The sequence below is a fragment of the Nilaparvata lugens genome, chromosome 9 (genome assembly GCF_014356525.2).
Source record: "Nilaparvata lugens isolate BPH chromosome 9, ASM1435652v1, whole genome shotgun sequence".
NCBI classification, from domain to species: domain Eukaryota; kingdom Metazoa; phylum Arthropoda; class Insecta; order Hemiptera; family Delphacidae; genus Nilaparvata; species Nilaparvata lugens.
In genome coordinates this window covers 26,382,515-26,407,755 of record NC_052512.1, presented here as the reverse complement: position 1 = coordinate 26,407,755, position 25,241 = coordinate 26,382,515, and the positions used below count along the sequence as shown (strand labels likewise).

Genomic DNA, 25,241 nt, shown 5'->3' with positions numbered 1-25,241 from the left:
AGGAACTCGCGCTTAAGTGTAAAGTATTTGAGCAAGTTTGCTCACAGACTCAATACGCGAGGTGTAAATTTCCCGGTGACGACACGCGATATTAAGAAATTCGAAATACTCAATCCGGACATTGCAATTCACGTCATCGCATACGACAACAAAAAGTTTTTCCCCTACCGTACAAGCATTTTCCGCACGCGTAAACACCAAATTAATCTTTTAATGCTAAAAGGCGATGCAGGAAAAACTCATTTCTGTTTAGTAAATACCGCGAACGGGAAAAACGGCCTATCTCGTCTTCTCTCCCACCTTTCAAAATCCCACGGTCAAGTACATGTTTGTAATTTTTGTTTTCACCGGTTCACATCAAACAAATCTAAGAATTGCGATGCTGAAGCAAATTTGTTGAAACATGTGGAACTTTGTTCCAAGTTTGAATCTCAGCGCGTTTCATATCCTAAACGCGGAGAGACAATTAAATTCAAGAAACTAGGCGCGACGTTGAAGAAAAAGTACACCATTTACGCGGATTTAGAAACATACGTTGTTAATATCGATAATGATGATGATGATGATTCCGATTCTGATGAAATTACTCGTAGTTACACAAAGAAAACGGCGCGACATATTCCCTGCGGGTATTGTTTCGTTGTTATCGATGTTAACGGCGAAATCGCTCACGGACCTGTACTCCATAGATCGAGTAGTTTAGACGAAAAAATCATGGAGAAATTTCTTCAGGAAATTACAGATCTCGGTGACATTTTGTATGAGGATATGAAACGAGAAATTCCGATGCAAGCTTTATCCGAGAGTCAAGAGCGTGAATTTCAAAATTCAGTAAACTGCGGGCTTTGTGCTGAACCGTTCTCAGAAACCGATATTAAATGTCGTCACCACGCGCATGAAACCGGTAATTACTTGTGTGCGGCACATGTTTCTTGTAATTTAACAGCTCGTACTCCGGAGTACATATCGTGTTATTTTCATAATTTCTCCGGTTTTGATTCACATTTTATTCTAAAATCGCTCGGTAAATGTAAAAAAGAAATTTCCTGCATCGCAAATACGTCGGAGAGATTTTTGACACTTTCAGTAGGCAAAATTAAATTTTTAGATTCCTACAAGTTTATGTCTGAATCCTTGGAAGTATTGGTGCGTAATCTGGTAGAGAGTACAGATATGGAAAAGAAGTTCGAACGATTATTTTCGGTGTTTCATGATCCACCTCGCGAACACAGACAGCTCTTGTTGAAGAAAGGAGTATATCCCTACTCGTACATGAGCTGTCCCGAAAAATTCGCGGAAACATCGCTTCCCCCCATTGAATGTTTTCATAACGACTTAACTGATACACCTTTGTCTCGCGAAGAATATGAGCATGCGCAAAGAGTGTTCTCAACATTCAAGCTGAAAAATCTGGGTGAATATCACGATTTTTATTTATGTTTGGACGTAATGCTATTAGCGGTAGTTTTTGAATCCATGAGGTCTACGCTTTTTAGCTCATATGGCCTCGATGTGACCCATTTTGTTTCCCTTGCCCACTTCACCTGGAATTGCATGCTGAAACACACTAAAGTCGAACTGGAATTACTTAGAGATCCGGACATGCATCTTATGTTTGAGGCGGGAATGAGAGGCGGGGTCTCATTTATCGGCAAACGTTATTGTGAGGCGAATAACAAACATCTACCCGAAACATACGATCCTTCAAAACCGTCTAATTATCTGCTTTATATCGATGCAAACAGTTTATACTCGGAAGCTATGAGCCGAAGCTTGCCTGTTGGAAATTTCAAATTCCTCTCAGAGGAAGAAATTTCCAACCTTGATTTCGCGAATTTGGACAGCAATTCAGAAACCGGGTATATAATAGAATGCGATCTCAAGTACCCCAAAGAGTTGCATGACAAGCATGCGAGCTTCCCCCTCGCCCCTCTCCACCAAACGCCCCCGCGCGAATTGCTGTCGGACTACCAAACAAATGAGAACGGTCAAACTGGAACCAAAAAGCTCATGAACACACTTTTCGACCGTGAAAAGTACATTGTTCACTATATCAATTTAAAGCTCTACCTCCAGCTCGGTTTGAAATTATTGAAAGTGCATCGCGTCATTAGCTTTTCCCAATCTCCCTGGCTGAAAAGCTACATCGACTTTAATATCCGGAATAGACAGAACGCGAAAAATAAATTTGAAATATCCTTCTTTAAGGCCTGTTGTAACTTAATTTTTGGTAAAACGATACAGAGTAGTCGTAAGCAAATGAATGTTAAAATTATCACGGATGAAAAACGGTTAGATAAGTACATTTCAAACCCGCTATGTAAACGCTGGCAAATAATTAGTCCGAACGTGATCGCGGTTTTCTCTCGTAAGTTGGAACTTAAAATGAACAAGCCTGTCTATTCCGGCTTCAGTGTACTGGAGTTGAGTAAATTCCATATGTACGATTTTTTCTATTGTAAATTACAAAAAATTATACCGTGGGATCGTATAGAATTGTGCATGACTGACACCGACAGTTTTCTTCTTAACCTTAAAGTCGAAGATGTGTATCAGTTGATTAGAGAAAATTTGACCCTTTTCGATACTTCTAACTATCCACCTTCCCACCCTTGCTTTTCCATGGAGAGGAATAAAGTTGTAGGAAAGTTCAAGGATGAGACAGGGTCAAAGCCTGTGCATAGATTTCTCGGACTTAGATCCAAACTCTACTCGTATTTAGTTTGTAACGAGAATGAAGAACTTGTAAATAAATGTATAGCAAAGGGTGTACAGAGCGGAGTAAAATGTAGAAAGCTTAATTTTAATTTATATATGAAATCATTGTTTGAACGTAGTGAACATGTAGAAAAATTTAATATGTTAAGATCGTATAATCACACCATGTACCAGGTTGAATGCGCAAAAATCTGTTTGAGCCCTTATGATGATAAGAGGTATATTGCTGAAAATGGTGTTGATACTCTGCCTTTCGGACATTATAGTCTCAACACTCTAAATGATTGATCAGTATGTACCATGACAACCATCCAACACCACTGATTTTGATTTGACTGTTGTAAATATCATGAATATTATTAGATCTAAGTTAGCTTTAGAGCTTCATAGCGTGCCGCGTGTGAACTATCCCACTCGCAAATATGAGTTGAAAAGTGAAAAAGACTTGCTTCAAGCCGATCTCATTGAGATGACAAGTTTATCACGTTTTAATAAGGGTTACAAATATATCTTAGCTGTTATTAATTGTTTTTCAAAATTTGCATATTGTGTACCATTAAAAGACAAGACAAGCCAATCTGTATTTAACGCTCTCGAGCCAATTATTTCTAAAAATAAAGGAGTTAAGCTGTTCCAAACAGATCAAGGAACAGAATTCTTTAATTTAAAAGTTAAAGCATTATTAGATAGATATAGTATTAAACATTATCATGTTTTTACTGATAAGAAAGCTTCCATAGTTGAAAGGTTTAATAGAACACTTAAAGCAAAAATTTATAGATATTTAACTGAACATGGAACCAAAAACTGGTCATCTCAACTAGACAGATTAGTTCGAGATTATAATGCAACAATGCATTCATCCATTAGAATGAAACCTAAAGATGTGACGAAAAAAGATCGTAATCATGTTTTAATGTCATTGAATTCTGCATTCAATAGACGATATAAATTGAAAAATTCAAAACCGAAATTTAAGCTAGGAGATGTTGTACGAATCTCAAAGAAAAGGGTTCTTTTCGATAAATCTTATAACATAAACTGGAGCGCAGAGTATTTTGTAATTCATTCTATATTTCCTTCTCAACCTGTAACGTATAGCTTGCGAGATCTAAACGGAGAAGTAATTAGTGGCAGGTTTTATGCAGAAGAAATTAAAAAAACACAATTAAATGAATCGGAGAGACAAGTGTATTTGATTGAAAAAATATTAAAACGAGATAAAAAAGGACTGCTTGTGAAATGGATTGGGTTTTCAACTCCTAGTTATATTACCAAAGATCAACTATTAGATGAAAAATAATCTTTTGTAAATATCATGTAAATTTATTGTAAATAATCTATTGTAAATATCACGTACATTTATTGTAAATAATCTATTGTAAATATCATGTACATTTATTGTAAATAATCTATTGCAAATACATTCCATTCAGTGTAAATATGACAAAGATTTGGTGTAAATATAATACGTCTCTATCAAAAATGCTTCTCAGTTTCATTTCAATCTGAAGTTTTATTTGCTAAGGCTTAGATAAGGGGGAACACATGCGTTCTCGCGAAGAGGGTGTGGGAGAGAGAGGGGGAATTGAAGTGAGAAACTTCTATCAGTGCATTGAAAGGGGAGAGCGAGAACCTGTCGCTTGCATCCCGATGTGATAAGCTATACACAGCCATGTGGTGTCTAGCGCACACCCTCCTCCTTGATAACTTACGAAAAATGATTAGTTCCTTATCAGATCGCATGCTGTACACGTGACTAACATGATTCCGATAGTAAATTTCGACAATGTTATAAGAGAGAAAGAAATGCCAACATGGTGTAAAAATGGTAAGTTATTACCACATAATGCAAGGATCCTTATAATAGGCTCTTCAGGTTGTGGGAAGACCAATTTACTATTTAATTTAATTTTTTCAAAGAATGGGTTGAGATTTAAAACTATATACTTGCACACGAAGAGCGAGTATCAAGATAAGTACTTGTTTTTGAGAAAAGTCTTTTCAAAAATGAAGGGCATTGAATTTCATATAAACAGCAATTCGGAATCTATAGTTCACCCCAATAAAATTCAACAATATTCTCTGGTCATTTTCGATGACTTTCAACTTAATCACGTGCCTCAAATAAGAGAATATTTTACCATGGGTCGACATCGTAATATTGACACTGCATATTTAATTCAGAGTTATGGGGCAACGCAGAAACATTTCACTAGGGACAACGCAAATATGATTATAATCTTCAAGGTAGATTTATTGAGTCTGAAATTAATTCACAGAGATCATGTTGGAGCAGATATTACTTATAAAGATTTCGTTAAACTTTGTCATACAGTTTGGAATCGTAAACCTCATAATTTTCTAACTATTATGACCGAGTGTGGAATTAATAGCGGGAAGTACCGAGATTCGCTCGATACGTTTCTTACCGTTCAGTAGAGATTAATTCTTTGTGCAGTCATGTTGTCATACGGCAGGAAGCTGAATAGAAAGGAGGTTGGTTTAATCGAAAAGATTAAGAAATTGAGAAAAGTAATTAGAGAGAAGCATAAAAGCTTAGTCAATTTTGAAAAGCGATCGGAGGAATATAATAGAAAAACGCTCTCTCCGTTAATAGAGCCCATAATTGAACTGGGAAAAAACAAATTCTCACACACCGATGTAAAACCAAAAAAGGAACAGGTAAAAGAGGAGAGTATGGAAATTGATGATAATGAGGAGGGAGATGAACAGAGTTATGAGAGTTCAGCAGACAATTTTTTAAGCTCGACTAAATTTGAAAACAGTTTACTTGGTTCTAGCAGAAACGACAATGTGCTGTCGCAATATCTAAAAACGTTTCATGCGGAAAAATTGAATAATTCAATCAGTTATGGAATTTCATATAATTCTAAAGATGACGTGTATTATATTGGTAATCAGCAAGTAATATTCGATAACGGTTATATAGATATTGATAGTGAAAGATTTCGATTAACACACGGTCTACTTGAGCTATTATTCAGTGCGAGACCAAACTCAAATCTCTATAATGAGAGAGATCTGGATAAGTATAAAAAAATCTTAACACTTACAGGTATACATTTAGATCGAAGAGGTTATGTTAAACGAAATCAGGGAATTAAATCACAATTGATTCAAAAGTTATTTCCCAGTAAAAAAATTAGTAAAAAGAAGGGTTGGGGTTTATTGAAATTTGCAAAAAATAATTCTCATGATAGAATTTATCAATACTTTGATAATTTTGACGAATTAGTGCAAAGATTAAATTTACTCTATTCCTCAAAAGCTAGTGGGAACACTGGGCATGATGTGGAAATAGCAAGTATAGTTGAAGAGCTGAAAGAAGCAAAATTAATTGTTTAGTGTCACGATGACTCTGCATCGATTCGGACGAATTGATACACCTAGCGGAGCTAGTCTTACGTGTGATATTGACTCGATAACACAGAAGATAATCGAATCGATAAATCAACAAGGAATCAGCGAAGCTGTGAAATTTTATTTAGATTCGCAAATAACCAAACTCGTTTCGGAAAATACAAAGAATATTGGAGTGAGCATAATTGAAAGAGAACATATTCTAAGCACCTTACAAAATTTCAGTAGTAATATCGATAAAGCTATTGGAGAGAGAACACAAACACTAGAGAGTGCTTTGGGGGAAGTGAAAACTTTAACAGACAGCTTTTCATCTCAGTTGCTCAGTATTAACAACGATAAAGTTGATAAGGCTTATTTAGATGAAAAATTAAAAGCCGTATCAGATAAAATTAAGAATTTGGAGGTGTTGGACAGAAACTATCTCAATACTAAATTGAAACAACTTAGTACAGAAATTTTTACTAAAGTAAATGAAACTCACCCATCGGGAATTGATAAGCAATATTTAGAATCTACTTTGCAGAAATTGATTAGTTCTTCAATAACAAAGGAAGAGTTTGAAAAACGATTATCTGAAATGGCGGGTGCAATAAAAGCTAATATTATGGATGGTATTGAGCAGTTTATTACAAAAGATGCTATTGCTAATCTGATTAAACAAATTGCAGAAAAGTATGCAACTAAAAATGATATTGAAGATTTTATTAAGAAAAACGAGATGGTAGACGCTGTGAAAAGTGTTCGTGATGAAATAGCTGAGGCAATTAAAAATTCGGAAGAGGGTGCTGTCATGAGACTGCAATGTTCGGCGCCCTTCATTGAGTACCTAAGCCTATTTATCCACAAAATGGCGTATGATATAGTATCAAAATATGCCGAGGTGAGTTTCCACATGAATTGGATCGAAGCGAAAGATCATGGGCTTAACGAACATCAGGTAGTACAAATTATTACAGAAAAAATGGATTTGATCAAGTATAAAGACTTTATATTGGCGCCGAAAACATAAAATCTTGAGTTGAGTGTGAGAGAGTGAATGTTTCAGTCTAGACATTTTTGACTATTTCGATAAATCTTTTAAAGGTAAAGTGAGACAACACCTATAGTTTCAGTCTAGACATTTTTGAGTATTTCGATAAATCTTTTAAAGGTAAAGTGAGACAACACCTATAGTTTCAGTCTAGACATTTTTGAGTATTTCGATAAATCTTTTAAAGGTAAAGTGAGACAACACCTATAGTTTCAGTGTAGACCACCCTGATTGACATTTTTGAGCATGTCAATAAATCTTTAAAAAAAGGTTGTACAAGTGAACTTTAACACCTATAGTTTCAAATTACAGTCTGCACCAGCCTGATTGACATTTTTGAGCATGTCAATAAATCTTTTAAAAAAGCTTGTACAAGTCAACTTCAACAGCTATAGTTTTCACCCTAGTCATTTTTGACTATGTCGATAAATCTTGAAGAAGGTTGTTTGAAGTAACTTTAAGGACTAAAAACTTGTCACATAAATCGATTTTTTCATGCAACGGTTTTCGTTGTAGGAGTTATTAAACGACCTCACAGGGTGCGGACCAGATGAGAGACGCGTGCGGTCAAATGCAGCTGTCACTTTACTCTAAAGAGCTAATATCTTCACATACTAGATTCCTTCCTTCCTTTTGTAAGGCTGGTGAGAATCGTTTCACACTATACCCACGATCAAATGGAACTTGATTCTTCCCCCCTTTACTCGCTTTCGTAAAGGGTGTGGGAAAGAGATAAGAATCAATTGACCCTGTCATCATAGTAGAGCGAAATGAATGTAGTTCAATTTGTTAGTATACCATTAGATGTGGAAAGAATTGATTCTTATCTCCTTTCGGAAAGGGTGGAGGAAAGAGATGACATGAGTAAAAGAAGGAGATCTCTATCTCTATCCTCATCATAGTAGAGCGAAATGGATTCACTTCAATTTGTCACCAAAGGAATTTTTCCCTCTCAAGAGATTTTTTCCCCCACATCTTTAGAATTCACCTCAATCTGTCACCATAGCATTAGATGTAGAAATATGAATTCACTTCAATTTGACAGTAGACAGAGAGGGAATTTTTCCTCCTAAAAGGGAAATTTTTTTTCCCTCACCTGGAGAGAGAGAGAGAGATATCTCCCTCTCACTCACTCCCCCTCACCTCCACTGGACAGGGGGAAGGGGAAATCTATTTTTAGAAAGAGAGAGAAAGATATATCTCCCTCTCACTCTCTCCCCCTCACCTCCACTGGACAGGGGGAAGGGGAAATCTATTTTTAGAAAGAGAGAGAAAGATATATCTCCCTCTCACTCACTCCCCCTCACCTCCACTGGACAGGGGGAGGGGGAAATCTATTTTTAGAACACCCCCCGCCCTACAGGCGGGGGGAAGGGGAGGAGGGATGGACGAGGGGGGAGAGGGGGGAGGGGGATCTCGAGCAAAAAAGTGGCTTCAATATCCCAAATTATCTCTACTGTATGTTGTCAAATCATGGCATTCACTGATAAATATAGGCATTCACCTATAAGATCAAAAATAGTTATTGGCAAGAAAGTATTGGAGCAAGTAGTGTCAGAATTGAAAATACTGCTACCTCGGTTGCGATATCAGTTTAAAGGACTTGAAAGTTCAGGTCACTTCAGGACTTGGAACTTCAAGTCAGCTCGAAAATGTGACGTTATACAAATACCATAAAGATTGAACGAACACATTCCATCTTATCTGGTCAAAGTTTTATTTTGCAGGGAAAAAACTGAACCAATTCAATTTTTCGTGCAATGAGTATTGAATACAATAATTTGTCTGTCTAGTCCAGACGCTTTCTACAAAATGCCCCAGAAACTCGAATTTTCGATTCCTAATTCAGTTTTCTGAAATATTTCCGCCGAATCTAGCCATCGGCTTAATCATTCTAGGGTGGTCAAAATAGGGCGATTTTCCCGCTAATTTTATTCCGTGAACATAGAGACGTCAAATGTATCGAGACTAAACTAAGAACTCGCTACACCCGCTACAAATCTTGTTTGAGCAGAAGACTCCTGATTTCATAAACAAATGATAGAGAGTCCTGTTTGGAACTTGAGGTTAAAATAGAAGTGGAGTCACAATGAAACTAGGGAAATGGGAGTGTAGGAGTAGGAAACTAGGTATAAAAGTGGTTTACAGTGGAATTGTTTACAGGGTGTCGAAATTTAAAGATGGCCGACAAAATTGTTGGTTGACGTTTGGCAGATGCTCTCACAGCAATTGGGTGTCAGGCAGACACTTTTTGCGAATCGACGGAAAATAAATAGAAGCCAACCGAAAAAGAACCAATCGTTGTTTACAGTGCAGAATTTACGCGGCGGTTCTGCAGAGTTAGAACAAATAGATAAACTCACAGAAAAGACAAACGACTTAGTAGAGTGAAATGACTACGCTCCTTCTTCTTCGTCTTCTCCTTCTTCTTCTTCTTCTTCTTCTTCTTCTTCTTCTTCTTCTTCTTCTTCTTCTTCTTCTTCTTCTTCTTCTTCTTCTTCTTCTTCTTCTTCTTCTTCTTCTTCTTCTTCTTCTTCTTCTTCTTCTTCTTCTTCTTCTTCTTCTTCTTCTTCTTCTTCAAAATGCTGCAACAGACGTAGGGTAATGCGTAAAATGGTAAAATATGCATCAAATCGAGGGGAATTGAATGCTATAGGCTATGAGCTCATGATTAGCATGAAGTTTTTGCCATTAATCATTCCCGGTTATGAGGTCGAAAATAGGAAAACATTAAAGGCAAAAGATATAATGGAGAAACATTTCAAATGAAACCTTGTGGAAAAATTCGAAATCTTTAATTCTGTATTGAATACTAAAATGCTCGTTTGACGCATAGTCTCCGAGATACATTTGAGAAGCAGCAAAATGACACCTTCAAACCACCGCCACTACCTTAGCATAAAGGGTAGGGGTAGGAGACTCCCGATATATGTTGGAGAATATATATATATATATATATATATATATATATATAGTATTATAATATTATGATATGAATTAAAACAGGAGACACACGACATAGATGGATTAAGAACACTTAGAAACATAATGATTGGAAATTGTTATTCATATAGTATTCCAAGTGTTTTTAATCTATCTATGTCGTCTGTCTCCTGTTTTAATTCATATTATGAAACTCTAGGGTGTTTTCTGTTATATACAGTATTAGATGTTTATGAAGAACACCCCCCAACAATCCTAGAAGAGCTGTGCAGTCGAAAATCGGACTCTAACCTGTTCCCTTTACATAACCATTCGTTGACTGGCTCTGGGTATATCCTTTATATTTTGCTGTATCCTCTAATGAGTATTATTATACATTCATATTAAAACCCTTTAAAAAACTAATAACAGTGAATGTAGCAGCATTATACTTATGTAAATACTAGTAGTTCTTTGAACAGTAGACCTCACGCAGTTTTCTCATCCACAAGTATCTGATGTCACTTGTTCTGGTTGATTCAGTTGAATCACAATTAATAGTTGAATCATAATTTACTCTTAAAAACTGTTATCTGGTTTTTCCGAGATCAAAAACTCACTTATTTCAATAAACTCAGTTCACGCGTTTGAATTTGTATCCCATATGATAATTTATCCAGTTCGGTGGTAATCTTCCCATCTGAAAAATATTCCTCAATTATTTTAAAATATTATTTTTCTTCAAACAAGAATATTATAATTTCTCCAGCATTATTTAGTTAATTCAATCTTCTAATTCCTCTTCTTTTCATATTCTCCTTAAAATGCAAAATCTCAAACAACCTTGTGTATACATCGACGCGCAGTTGAAAATAGTTATTTGTGCAACTAGTGCGAAAAATGACAGTTTGCTGCACCGAAAGAAACGTTTACGCCCGAGCCGTAGGCGAGGGCGGAATGGTTTCTTGAGTGCAGCAGAGGAACTTTGCGCACGTATTTCACATTAAGTTTTTCCTACAGTTACCATTGAATATGAAAAGTGGGTAATTATGGGTAAAATTGCCTGAAATGCATCAAATAACTTAGTAGTGTTTGAATGGCGGGGGGCAGCTGTGTGGTGTGTGCTGTGGTGGCACTGTGCTGTCGCTGTCCTCCATTATAATATATAATAGTAATAATTAGCGCGTTGTGCTTGGTTGCACCTCTGCTCACTATAGCAGCCACAGCAGTCACTGTTACCAACTTCATTTTGATTTTGCTGCACTGTTGCTCCATATAACCTACTAAGTATTTTGCGTTGCCATGTTGCAAATCTGGAGTGCAGAATAGTATATTTCGCACCTAGGGCCGAAAATGAGATATTTCCGGCTCGAAATCGGTTTTTAAGTCCGAGGCCGTAGGCCGAGGACTAGAAAAGATTGAGAGCCGGAAATACATTTTTGCCCATGGTGCGAACGCTATTTTTCGCCACACCAAAAAAAAACTTCCCAATATTAAGAAATTAAAAAATAAATAAAATTCAAACAGCCTATTTGATAGTTTGAATCTTGGTTATGACAACTTTCACTGTCAATTAATTTCAATATTACTAATTAATAATTTACAATAGTGACAATATTTTTATACTATTAATATTTTGAATAATTGTTTGAATTTTTATAGCTCGCGCTTTGCGCCTGGTGCAATATCTCATGGATAGATGGATGAATAGAATTTTCATTACTATTTTGAAATAATGTGATTAAAAAATTAATATAATTGCATATTTCACAGTTTTGTCTCAAAATATATCTAAAAAATTGATTGAAATTTAAATTACGGTAACTAATATAAAAAATAGCTAATAAAAGTCGAAATTCATCGACAAAAAAAAAATGTCACTGACCGAGGTTCGAACCTAGATCATGTTTGTAATTCACTGAGTTTTGAGCTTTAGAGTACACGCCTTTACACTCTCGGCCATTGCATCTTTTGACCAAATTGGCCTGTAAGTCAGGTAACGTATGTAGGCTACTATAATATAGTGTAGCCTATAGCGGCAAACTTGAAGACGGTTTAAACAAAATATTGCTCTGAAAATAGTTAAATCATAGAGAAAACATTCGAAGATTCAATCTTGAGTGGGCCTAATGTTTTCTCTATATGGTTTGATATTGAAGAAAAATTATCTAAAAGTTTTAATAATGAATTACGGAAAAATTACTAGGAATTTTTTAGTCAAGGCTGAGTTTCACCAGTAGGCTTACCTTAAACTTTAGATCTCTGCTGTATTTTCCTATTATTATTGTTGATTGTATTGCATTAAGAAATGGAATTCGATAATAAAAAAGAAACAATTATTACTCTACCTCACTTTTAAATATTGATACAATTATTGTACTTTGATTTCAAATTCGATTCTTCACTTTTAAAGACTTGCGATACGTACCTTTCTGACAATGGACAATGTAGCCAACATTATATTGTTGAGGCTATGGAGATATCATCGTATTCTATTGTTTGATATCAAAAACACAATAATAAATATTAAATTATGAAACAGTAATTTATAAAATATATTATTATAGACATAATACCGCGATTCACGATACATAATTATATAGATTATTACAGTCATTATGAGATTATCTCTCTATGATTTTTGTGAGATCGGACACGATCAGCTGTTATTCAAGGTCATTTTACAGCCCTAGGGCTGTAAAGTTTTACCGGCCTGGTCGGAAAACAATCACTTTCGGCCTCCATATGACGCACGTAAACCAGCTCATTACATCCAAGTGTGGCGAAAAAATTTTTCCCGCACTAGAGCGGAAAAGTGATTCTTTGCGTTCTGTAATCAGTGCAGCAATGGCCACTTTTCAACGTAACTGTAGGAAAATGAATATTCCTACCAAATCTCATCGAATTCTATCAACGCGTTTGGCCGCAATCGCGTTACATACAGACAGACAAAAGAAAATCCGAGTTAAAACATAGACCTCACTACGTTCGGTCTATTAATTCAGATAGGATTTATTCGTACAAAAACAAAAGTTAGCGACCCTATAATTTTGTTGTTTTGATTATTGATTTGGGAACAAGTTTCTTCATTGGGGAGTATAGTGTGTACCATCTTGGGGTAAGTCACTCAAGATATACCCACACTCAATGCTTCTTTATTTCAGAATATTCTATTTGCCAGGAATATTTTTCTCCACAGGATATCCTACATTGAGTTTCAGAGTACATACTTCAAAGATACCGCCTTTAACAAATAATTTAATATCTAATAACATAATCACTTTTAACGAGCTTGAAATTCGATCGCCGAACTGATTATTCACTCATTTGTATGCTGTCGATAAGGACGTTTCAACCGGTTGCTGTTTACTGCCCCCGGGACGGATATTTGCAGCATGTTTATGAGTCACTTGATAAGAACACAATATAAATAAATAATCTATTATCTTGAGCTGATATCAAACACGTATGAGTATGAGCAACATTTAGTTATGTAACAAATCATTTGACCTCAATTACTACAGGTTTATTTCAATGCTCATTGTGATTTATAATGTATTTTTGCTATCATATCAGGTAGTAGTGAGTAGTAGATGATCACTGAGGGACAGACTCGCTTCACTCGCATACACGTTTTGCCCTGAATAAGAAATACATAAATTAGTTACAGAGAATAAGAGACAATCAATATATAGATTATTGATATAACAGCGAATTGCTCTGATACGGAATGTATCCAAAATTTTTGTAAATTTACAAGCAAAATATGATAAAGAAAGGTTTTAAGAAATAATAGGTTCTAGAATATTCGAAATATTCATTTTATTGTCAGGGAATACTTGTATCTGTAGGGGATTCTTAGCTATTATTGTAGTAAATATTGTATAAATATTGTAGTATTATTGTATTGAATATTCTACTATGATATTATTCCTCTATAAAAAAACAACTTTTCAAGTACAGCAACTATTTTTTTCACAACTTATAATCATGACTTCATCTCGAAAAAAATTGCTTTGATTTCCAATTTCCATGTATTCCAAGACATCTTAGTTATGAGCCTCTGTAATCTTGAGTATTGTGTAATCTTTCATGAGAGGATAAAATAGTTAATATAATTTTATTCAATATACATCTATGAAATACATAATTTGATACATGATACTTTTTGTGTAGTTGAGAAGTTGATATTGTGGTAATTTTTCATATTAAATATAAATACTAATTTGACAATTTCTCAGTATTGTATCCAATAATATATATTATATTATACATGATGCACTCATATTTTGGTAACTATAGCCAGATAAAACCTATAGGCTACAAGATTATTTTTCTATGCTATCTATATCACAGTTATCAGAAAGAACAGTTTAAGGTTGCAGAGAACAAAATCCTTTTTGAAGATAGATATGGTTAATTCATCCTTGTAGATTACAATATGCTAGTTTATATGATCCATGATGAATGATATAGCTGATTATCCATTGAATACAACAAGAAATTGTGCCCAAATCTGATTGAATTAAATTGAAGGATAGAAGATCAATTTATTGTTCTGCATCCTTCAATTTTGCAGGGTTCTTTATGAGTCGTGAAAATATGAGGTATGCAATTTGACATGCTGATACTGTATGTAGTAGCCCCCACTTTATAATACTAAAATAGCCAGGATCATCACGTGATTATCAGTTGATTTGTGACATCGTCGAATTTCATCTCATTATTGTCTGATAATGTCTGAGATTGATCCACCTTAAATTCTCAACAAGAATTCTCGTAAAACTTAACGTATCTTCCAGGGCCGGTTTCCGATATTAGGATTTAGCTAAGTACAGAGTGTTTCAGAGAAACGAGACATTTTGAAAGTTAAATAATTTCAAGAAAAACAAATCTTTAAATAAAGTTTTCCATATCATTAATTAATAAAAATAATGCCATTTTAGAATAAATACCGTAACATATTTTATTTTTTGAAGATGACATCTTGCAACACACTTGCAACATTACAACTTGAATTTCAAATCGCTTTTCGAATCTTGGTTTTCAATTCTTCCGTGTTGCAGAATTGAAAGCCAAGATTCAAGTAGCGATTTGAAATTCAAGTTGTAATGTTATGTCAAACCATGACAATGTGACGGCGAGACTACAGGAATGTTTGCGTAGAAAAGGAACACACCTGCATGATGTCATTTTCAAAAAAGTAATGTTACGGTATTTATTCTTAAATGGCATAATTTTTACTATTAAATGATATGAAAAACTTTATTTGAAGATTTGTTTTTCTTGAAATTATTCAACTCTCAAAATTTCTCGTTTCTCTAAAACACCCTACTAGACTTTAAACAGCTGGAGTCGGAAAATTGGCTTTCCGAAGCGGGGGCGTTGTCACAGTTTTTAAGATGATCTCGGTTTTCTCATTCCTGTAATCGGAAACGTTCTCCCTTGACAAAATAAAACATTCCTAAATAGTTTAAACTATCTGACCTACGACTACGCACATAGCCACCTCTAATAAAATGCCCTGGCCTACGATATTGCAATGTCGCAGTGTAGGTCTAGAATCTAAATCTAATACATGATTGGTGAAAAATATCAGCTGGTATTTTTTCAAATCTTTTTCATAAATCATGTACCGGATTCTAGGCTTACACTGCGACGTTGCAATATTGTAGGCCAGGGCCTTCTATTAGAGGTGGCTAGGCTACGCACCGTTTCGAAAAGCCAATTTTCTGACTCCAGCTGTTCAAAGTCTAGAACTTGGCTAAATCCCGAGCTCGGAAACCGGCCCTAAAAGGTTCACGATAGGAGTACTATTAGAATTATTTTGATCTTTCTAATTATAATAATTTAATTTTTGAATCTGTGATGATGGCCATCACTGTTCTGATTGAATAAACAAGATCAAATACAGTCTATCTATCACAAATCGGATATACACAACTATAGCCTAAAGTCATTCATATATCCATCATCTATTCCCTAATCATAAATCATACATCACTGACATGTCGAAAATGTCAAGAATGTCAGTCCAAATAACAGGGGTCTGTCCAAAACAGAAACAGGGCATCCAAATTCGAATATGGCGGGTCATATGTGGTTTTTGAGAGGGAGGCACTGCCCCTCTGCCCAACTCCATCAACGGCAGATTATGTATGCTACCAATGCGAGCTTAATTAAGCTCCGAGGTTGGAATTTGGTCAGGAGACTCGTATCATCATTATCATCATCATGACTGTATTTTGAGGGATGAAGGGGGTTTCGGAAAGGGGGAAAGGGTTGAAGGCAATGGTGCAAGGTATGTTGATGACGTCCAGGTATTTGCAAAGGGCTACACGGATTGTTATGTCAAAATTCTGCACACATTGACATGCCTGATGAGGTAGGTACTAGCGCTCCCCCGCCCCCGCAACAAATGCTTCGAATTGATTCATGCATATCTCAGAGGATAATATTATGCTTCCTATCCTCCATTTGAAGGATGTGATTGGTTGGTGGATAGCCGGGCGGCGTGTACTCGAGACTGCTCTTGGATGGGTGACCGGTAGAAAATTAAATCTGAATTATTAAACCACTTGTTAGGTGCCCACCTGAAACGGTAGATTCATTTATCTCTTATTTTTAACTCTATTTCCCACTTTCATTGAGCATATCATGCTCCGAGAATGGACGGTTGAAATCACTGCCAACTCCGCTGATCAAACTCCGCTACTTATATAAGAGGAAAAGAAAGATAAAGAGAAGGAGAAAGATGAAGACGGAGAGAAAGAGAAAGAGGAAGAGAAGGACGAAGAGAAAAAGGAAGAGAAAGAGAAAATATTTAAGTTGCAAATTCATCTTCAATTCGTTCGATAATAATTCTACACTCCATTCTTTGTGAAATTCATTGAATCGTTAACTTCAGAATAATTATTTTCTAACTTTTCATGAATCATTAAATGAGCCAGAATTTATAATTAAATCTACGTTAATGAATAAATTATGCTAATAGATGCTAAACTCACATTCTCCATTTTCCAGAGATAAGAAAAAGTGATGTCTGAGAACGGCTTAATATCTCATACACAAAGGTAATTTGACGGTGGGTGTGATTGGGGATCCTACTGTACTCAAATTGAAAATACTACTTTACTATGACTTCAAAAATGGTCCGCCACCTTGGATCCGCCATATTGAATGCAACATTATTTTTTCAAATAATAGGAAGTTGGTCATGCGATACATGAATTCGATACGGAATTTCAAGAAAAAATGAATGGCGGAAATCGCGCATCGATATCTCAAACTGTTTAGAAGATATTCTCCTTATTAATCAATACCAAGGAAATCAGAAATGAAATACATGATTGGTACATCACTCAGACTACAAAGAATGTTCGAAAATCGAGGCATCTCCTCTGTTCCTCTCAATTCATCCACATTTATTCTTTTAATTTTTCTTCATACTCCTCTATCCATCATACGTTTCCAATTGGAGTTCTTCATTTATTGCCTTTTTTATGTTAGGGCTACTCTTAAATATAAATAAAAATAGAAATCTAAGTATACCCTGTTTGAAACTGTTAAGAACTATAACAACTATTGTTAACTACATTACCACTTAATAATGGCCGAAAAATGTTGGGAGTAAACAATTTTGAAAAGGATACTTGACTTTATATTTTTATTTATATCCTCTATTTATGTTTATTACAATATTTACGTTGATGGTATTGCTAACTATTCAACGAATTTTACAAAATATAAAATTAATCAATGAGAATGAAGATTGAATGCAATTGGAACAACGATAATAGGCTGTCATAATATTGTCATATGAATCGGCGGTGTTTCAACAAATAATTGTCGATTCTCTGAAAAAAATATGAAATCCTTCCAATCATCACACGACCGGGAATAGAATGTATCAGAGTGTATAGTTACATTCTAGACTCTCTGCTAAGATAAGATAATGAGTTGTGTCCACAAATCCTCACATAATGATAATTATTTATTTATTCATTTATTTATTGTATAAAATACTATAATCATAATACAATTATGACATTGGAGGAAAAACTAGGCTGAGCCTGTACTATTTCTCTCCAAAAATTTTGATAAAATGTTAATGTTGTCCAAAAGATAAGGTTATATAGTCACACACTGCTTCGTCGTCACTTGATTTTCGGTCCAGAAAAGATGATTTAAAATTTTGAATTTTGAAGGTTGATTTTATACTCTAAATGAATCACAGAATGTATCACAATAAATTAAAAACTCTAGAAATAATGAGTTGTATCCTTCTCTAATATCTCACAAAGCTTGAAATGTTTGAAATTCGAGTGTAAAAATAAAGGCTTTCATCTTTCTGGATCCATCCATCTATGTATGTGCCTATCTATTTTCTCCCCTTCATCAATATACGTAGAGGTGGATTCTAAAAGGGCTTAAGTCATTTTTTTCACATTTTGAGGTTTTAGTTGAATCTGATTCTGGAGCAACATTTCTAACATTGGAAAGACAAATCATGCCATAACAGCTTAAGTCAAGTATACTCTACACATTGCAAATCAGTAATGTTTTGCAAAAGTGCTTTAGTCATGCCTTGTCCTTCTCAAAGTCAGCTTCGTTTTGCGCATGCGCGATTCCAGCAGTCAGCTCCTATTTGCAGTGAGTTTGAGGTTATGCTGACTGATTGACTTTGATTAGTGAATCGTGTCAGTGAAATAAATGAGAAAGTGATTAATTTTGATACATAAAAATTGATATTTTGTCATGTACATGTAGATAGTTATTAAAACCTTTGTTGACATCTTTAAGACAAGATCTGATTATCAATACTCTTATAAATAATAATAGTTTGAAGTTGTCATATGAATTTTCCAGAAGTGCTTAAGTCATTGGCTTAAGGTTGTTTTGGAGAAAATCCAAATGTTCAACATCTTAAAAAAATTGTTTAGTGATTGAATCTCACTTTTAATTGTCTTGAAAGAAGGATTTGAAACTGCAAATTACATTACTGATTCTATTCCAAAGTAGCACTCAATTATATTATCAAAAATAGAAAAAATTAGTTCCTGAGAAATTTACTTTTTCCTACAGTTACGTTGAAAAGTGTCCATTGCTGCACTGATTACAGAACGCAAAGAATCACTTTTCCGCTCTAGTGCGGGAAAAATTTTTCTGTACTCCAGATTTGCAACATGGCAACGCAAAATACTTAGTAGGTTATATGGAGCAACAGTGCAGCAAAATCAAAATGAAGTTGGTAACAGTGACTGCTGTGGCTGCTATAGTGAGCAGAGGTGCAACCAAGCACAACGCGCTAATTATTATTCATTATATATTATTATAACCAAGGACAACGAGGACTTTAGGATTTTAGGATTAAGGTTTTATCAATAATAAAATTACAAAGAAAAACATTTGATGCATTTCAGGCAATTTTACCCATAATTACCCACTTTTTATATTCAATGGTAACTGTAGGAAAAACTTAATGTGAACTAATGTAAACGTTTCTTTCGGTGCAGCAAACTGTCACTTTGCGCACTAGTTGCACAAATAACTATTTTCGACTTAAGACCTTTTGGAATCCACCTCTGTCATGTATTACATGACATCCTCCTCGTTTCTCATTCGTAATTTCCTTCTCTATCTTCATCTTTTTCACATGATAGGAAGATGGTTTTGTATCCACATGTCATGCTCCACCCTTCCGCTTCATACTTTCTTTCTCCAACATCTTTTTCACATGATGGTTTGTATCCACAAATACAGACGCAGACAAAATTGCGTCGCGTCGCGGCTGCGTGTTGCAGCTGACCGCAAATTGTTGCCCCGCGATTCCGATTGCCAGCAAATTGCGTTGCACTCGGCCCGATATCGATTACCGTTCGAAATCAATTTCGAATTCAATTCAAAATGGCCGCCGCGTCGAGATTATGTGTAATGAGGATGAGGATACGTGGATGGATACATGCTCAGCGGTGATTGCGCATGCGAATCAAAGACAAAAAAGACATATTTCCTGTGGTGAGATTCTTCTAAAACTGTCAGCACCAGTTATTGACCGAGCGAAGTGAGCTCTAAGATTCAAGTCGATTCTTCATCTTCATCGTTCCCATCATGCGGACGTGATTTTATCACTTGCATGGTTGACTATTTCCACATATTTTTCATTTATAGCTGTATAGTGTAGGCAAGAAAGGAGATTTATCAGTATTATTATTTATTTTAAAATATTTAAGTGATGAATTTCCTTCATGTATTATACTTCATAATTATGTGTCATTATCATTATTTTAATATTAATAAGTAGTTGGTTATTTTCTTTCGTCTGTCTGTATGTATGCAACACATTTTTATGGCCAAACGCGTTGATAGAATTCTATGAGATTTGGCAGGAATATTCCTTTTTTAACTGCGCGTCGATGTATACACAAGGGAAATTTTGCATTTGAAGGATAATATGAGAGGGAAAGGAATCTCCTCCTTACTCCGATATCACTATATATAATCATCTGTTCTGAAGATAAAATCAATCAGACTATAGAATTATTCATAGTCAATCAGCTGACAAGTGGATTATTCATTGCATGCATTACACAGATGTCTGGAGAAGCCGGTGAACAGGTGACACCAGATACTTGTGGATGAGAAAACTATGTGAGGTCTACTGTTCACAGAACTACTAGTATGTTTATATTCATGTTCCGCATTTACTACGAAACATGGAATAGTCTTTAATCAAATTTGACAGGTATGTTCCTTTTTGAATTTCGCGTTGATGTATATATAAGGTTTTTTAAATTTTAAGGGTAATACAAAAGGAAAAGGAGTCTCCTTCTAACCCCAATAATATCGTAAAAATCAGACTATAGAATCATTCATCATGATTCAGCTGTGAAGAGGATTATTAATTACATGCAATGACACGTGCAATTAATATCTCAATGTATCTTTGTAAAAAATCAGAATAATTATTGCATGCAATTTTTATGCACTATTTACATGCAATTTTTATGCGATAACGCATGCAATTGATGACTGAAAGTAACATAGTATTTTCTATCGACCTTTTCAACTCAGGCTGACCTGTTGCCGCAGTATGTCTTGAAGGAGATTAGCTTTTGATGTTGGAATTTTTGATACATCAACCCCAACAGCCATTAGACTTTTTCATACCGATATCTCGCCGACATGACATACAGAAAGGATATACTCTGATGGACACTATAAGAGGAAGCGGTGGTATATAACTGCGCGAGGTCTTCTGTTCTCAGAACTACTAGTGATAAAATAATCAAACTTTTCATGCAATCAATGCTGATAGGGAATTGACAGATGGTGGACTGTTGAGGTTAGGTTAGCTTCTGACAAAGAAAACTTGTATACTATTCTTATAATGCTGCATTCTATGCTTCTGGTCGGTGTACGGTTCATCAGTTTTCGGTTGGATTATGCTGTTTTTCCACTATTCCAAGTATGGCTCGCGTACATACACTATGTAACTGAAACACATACACATAGTGTATGTAACTGAAACTTGTTTTACCTCAGTCATCTCCAGCGACTCTATATCCAACAATTCATACACAATTATTGTGCTCACTTGATTGCATCCAGGTATAAATAGTTGACCGAAGCGAAGTTGAGGTTTTAGTTTCGACTCAATCGGCTTTTGTCTGTTTCTACCGCAGTTATGGTCCGATTTGGATTAAATTTGGTGTACAAGTACTTTGAAACAAGGCACGGTAAATGAGTAGTCTCATTTGGAGACTCGCAATTCGATACAGCGATGATAACGATTGAATGAGAACCTACCACCTCCCACGAAAAGGTATCAGATGTTAAGCAAAGATAGAACCGTTTTCAGCTTTCAACAGTTCAAATTCAAATGTATTATAGCCTATATGAATCATTCATACTAGTAGTTCTGTGAACAGTAGACCTCACGCACTTATAAACCACAGCCTTCTCTGTCCATACTTGTCCATCGGAGTAAAATCTGTCCTGTCCAGTCGGGTCGGCGAGATATCAATGTGAAAACGACTAATGGCTGTTGGGGTTGGTAAATCAAGAATTCTAACATCAAAATCTGATCTCCTTCAAGGCATACTGGCAACAGATCAGCCCAGTACCTTGGTAAACAAAGTCATAGTGCATTATGTTGACGTCAGCACGGGTAGGGCTACTACAACAATAAAAATTTGTTGATTTCAGCTGATCGATATCAGCTTGTGCTTTTATTGGTGTAGGAGCCCTACCCGTGCTGACGTCACACGAATTCACTACGGCTTTGTTTACGGAGGTAGTGGATTAGCCCGAGTTGAAAGCAGAGAAAGGTCGAGAGAAAATACCATGCTAATATCAGTTATTTCATATCAGGGCACCGAGCTTCGCTCGTTATTTATTCATTGATGAACAGAACTCAATTCTGATTGGGGAAGGACTAACAGGCACAGCCCGAAACTGTTCCTTCCCCGAATTTTGATTTATACACTATAAATGGTCTAAAAAGTAGGTTAGGTTCCATAAAATTGAGTTCAGGTTCAATTTTCAATCCAAACATTTGAACATAGAAAAGTTCCCATTAAGATTGTTTACAAACCAAATTTGATAACACTCACTCACCAATCAATAAAAACTGTAAAATAATGATAATCTTTGAAAATCATGATACTCTAATTTAGAATGATATACCATATCATGTCAACAAATCAGATTATTCTGATCAAGTCGAATAAAATTTTTCCTCTAGGAACAAGCTGATTGATTGCAGATTAAGAATTTTTCATTTTCAAATATTTCAACAGCTGAACATAATAATTAACATAACAGCCACACAGCTCTCGCATCTCATGTTATCGACAGACGACGAAATTATCATCTGTGTTTCCAAGGATGAATAATTATTATCCTTTTCATGTCCTTCAGCGAGTTTTTCCAGGATGAGACCTAGTGCAATCTAATTTTTATATCATAAACATACTGTGTTTTCAAATTTCGTGAAAATCGTAAGCCGTTTTCTAAATCCGTTGGACATGAATACAGATATAAAAATAACCCGATATGAAAATACCAGATAAATATAAATACGATATATAAACACGTATATATATATATATTATATATATATATATATATATATATATATATATATATATATATATATATATATAGAAATTGCTCGCTTAACCCTAAAGATACACACTGGGGTGTTTCACACCCCAGATATTATTTTTTCTGTTCTGCAGTTGACAATATCAAACAGATGGGAATTTATGCCCAGTCTAAATTGGATTTGTAGTATTGTCAACTACTCTCCACCACTTCCAGTCAGTAATAGCATTCTACAAGGTCACCAGCTCATCTTGTTCTTCGTTTGGGGTGTGTAACACTCCAGAGTGTCTTTCACGTAGGACTTTTATCAAACACTTTTATAACAGAGATTTACTTGTATTGTCACTAAGAATGTGGTATGGGATGATGGATCAGATTGGAATAAATGCTATGATCCTCTACAACTTGAGTTTCAAAACAATAGAATGAAGAGACGTGAGTTTCTGATGAAGTTGTCATTTGCAATGATCAAGCCATTTGTTCAAACCGGATTAGGAGCTCCAACACTCAGGCGGAACATATGTACTTCTAAAATTAGTATAAATATTGATAAGCAGTGCTTTACTCTTGATTTCTGTATGCACTTGGAACAAAAATGATTAAGAAATGATGAAGTATGGTCTAAGTATTTGTTTTTTCATATTTTTCAAAGAAAAATGCAAAATTAAATTGGGTATTCAACATCCCAGTGTGTCTACTGTGTTAGCATAAAGTAAGTGTGTATCTGTAGGGTTAATATAATATGATATATGAAAATTCTTGATGGAGAAAATTGGCAACTATGGCGTCTGAGATGGCCCATAAAGCTGAATAAAGCTGAGCATTTGCTCATACTTCTAAAATATGGAGCATTTGCTCCATTTTCTATGAATAAACGTGAGCAAAACCTTTCGCTCATGCTCATAAAAAAAAAGTTTGACCATTTGTTAAAAAGTAAAATCTTTTGCTCAAAATTGTATGAATAAACTGGAGCATCTGCTCAACTTTTGAAGCAAATGCTTTAAAAAAGGTGAGTCTTGTCTAGAGCAGCTTATCACCTTTTGCTCATAGTAAAATGGCTCAACTAACTCGTATGAGAAAGAGTAAACTATACCAGATACTATCACAACCAATAGTGTAGAACTATAAAACTCTCTTAGATTCAACCATGATATATATCACCATTATCCCTACAGAAGAATAAATACAAAAGCTACCTGTTATAAAGATTAAAAGATAGCCATCACAAAATAGAAAATAGGCATTTAAGAATATGAGAGTGTAGACGATTATAAGAAGGCTATTGATATTATAAGAATATGCTGAAGATTATTATAGAGATGACATTTTTTCACGCTATTATTTCAAAATTCTAAACTCAACCAACCTAAAACTGTATTCATAAAAAATAGAAAACAGAGCAGACGACGCAAACACAAGCGGTGCCCCCTGTTTGCATATTTAGCGCTTCCGTGAGCTATAAATACAAATTAAGGCTACAAAAGCGAATCAGCTGATGAAAAATCTTTAAAATACGTGAGCATTTGCTCCAGAGTTCAGGAGCATAAGGTAAGAGTATTAGGTAAAGCTTATTCATATCAAAATGAGCAAATGCTTTTGCTTCTACCTTTTGCTCATGAGCAAAACCTTATGCTCAATGCTTTTGCTCATGAGCATTTGCTCTGGTTTTATTCATATGGGCCATTATCTCACAACATAATCTATAACATTGATCTCAGTATAGCTCTAGAAACGAATGTCATAGTGGTGGAATGAGAATACTATTTCTCCAAGCATTCCTTCCATTGTTTATGTCACTCACTGAAACCAATACCTCCACGCTGTTTGTTAGAAGCTGAAAATAACTCTATCACTAAATTTCTCAAGGAAGATTCCAGTTCTTTTTTGAAGTTGTGAATTGAAACGTAGCATGTGCGCACAGCATAAATAAAGCCCACCGAACAGTGTTTAAACAGCGCATGTAGAGGACCTAATAAATTGTCATGTTTGTATATTTTATACAACAACGTCTTTCCTACACTCTCTCCTTCTTCTTCTTCTTCTTCTTCTTCTTCTTCTTCTTCTCCTTCTTCTTCTC

General features: G+C 35.2%; 1 protein-coding gene across 2 annotated transcripts in view; it reads left to right on the top strand.

Annotated features, from left to right (window-relative positions):
- The window catches only part of LOC111055928 (zinc finger protein basonuclin-2-like), a 436,060-nt gene that overhangs the window by 129,000 nt on the left and 281,819 nt on the right, over positions 1 to 25,241 (top strand). The gene's annotated exons all lie outside the window — the stretch shown is intronic.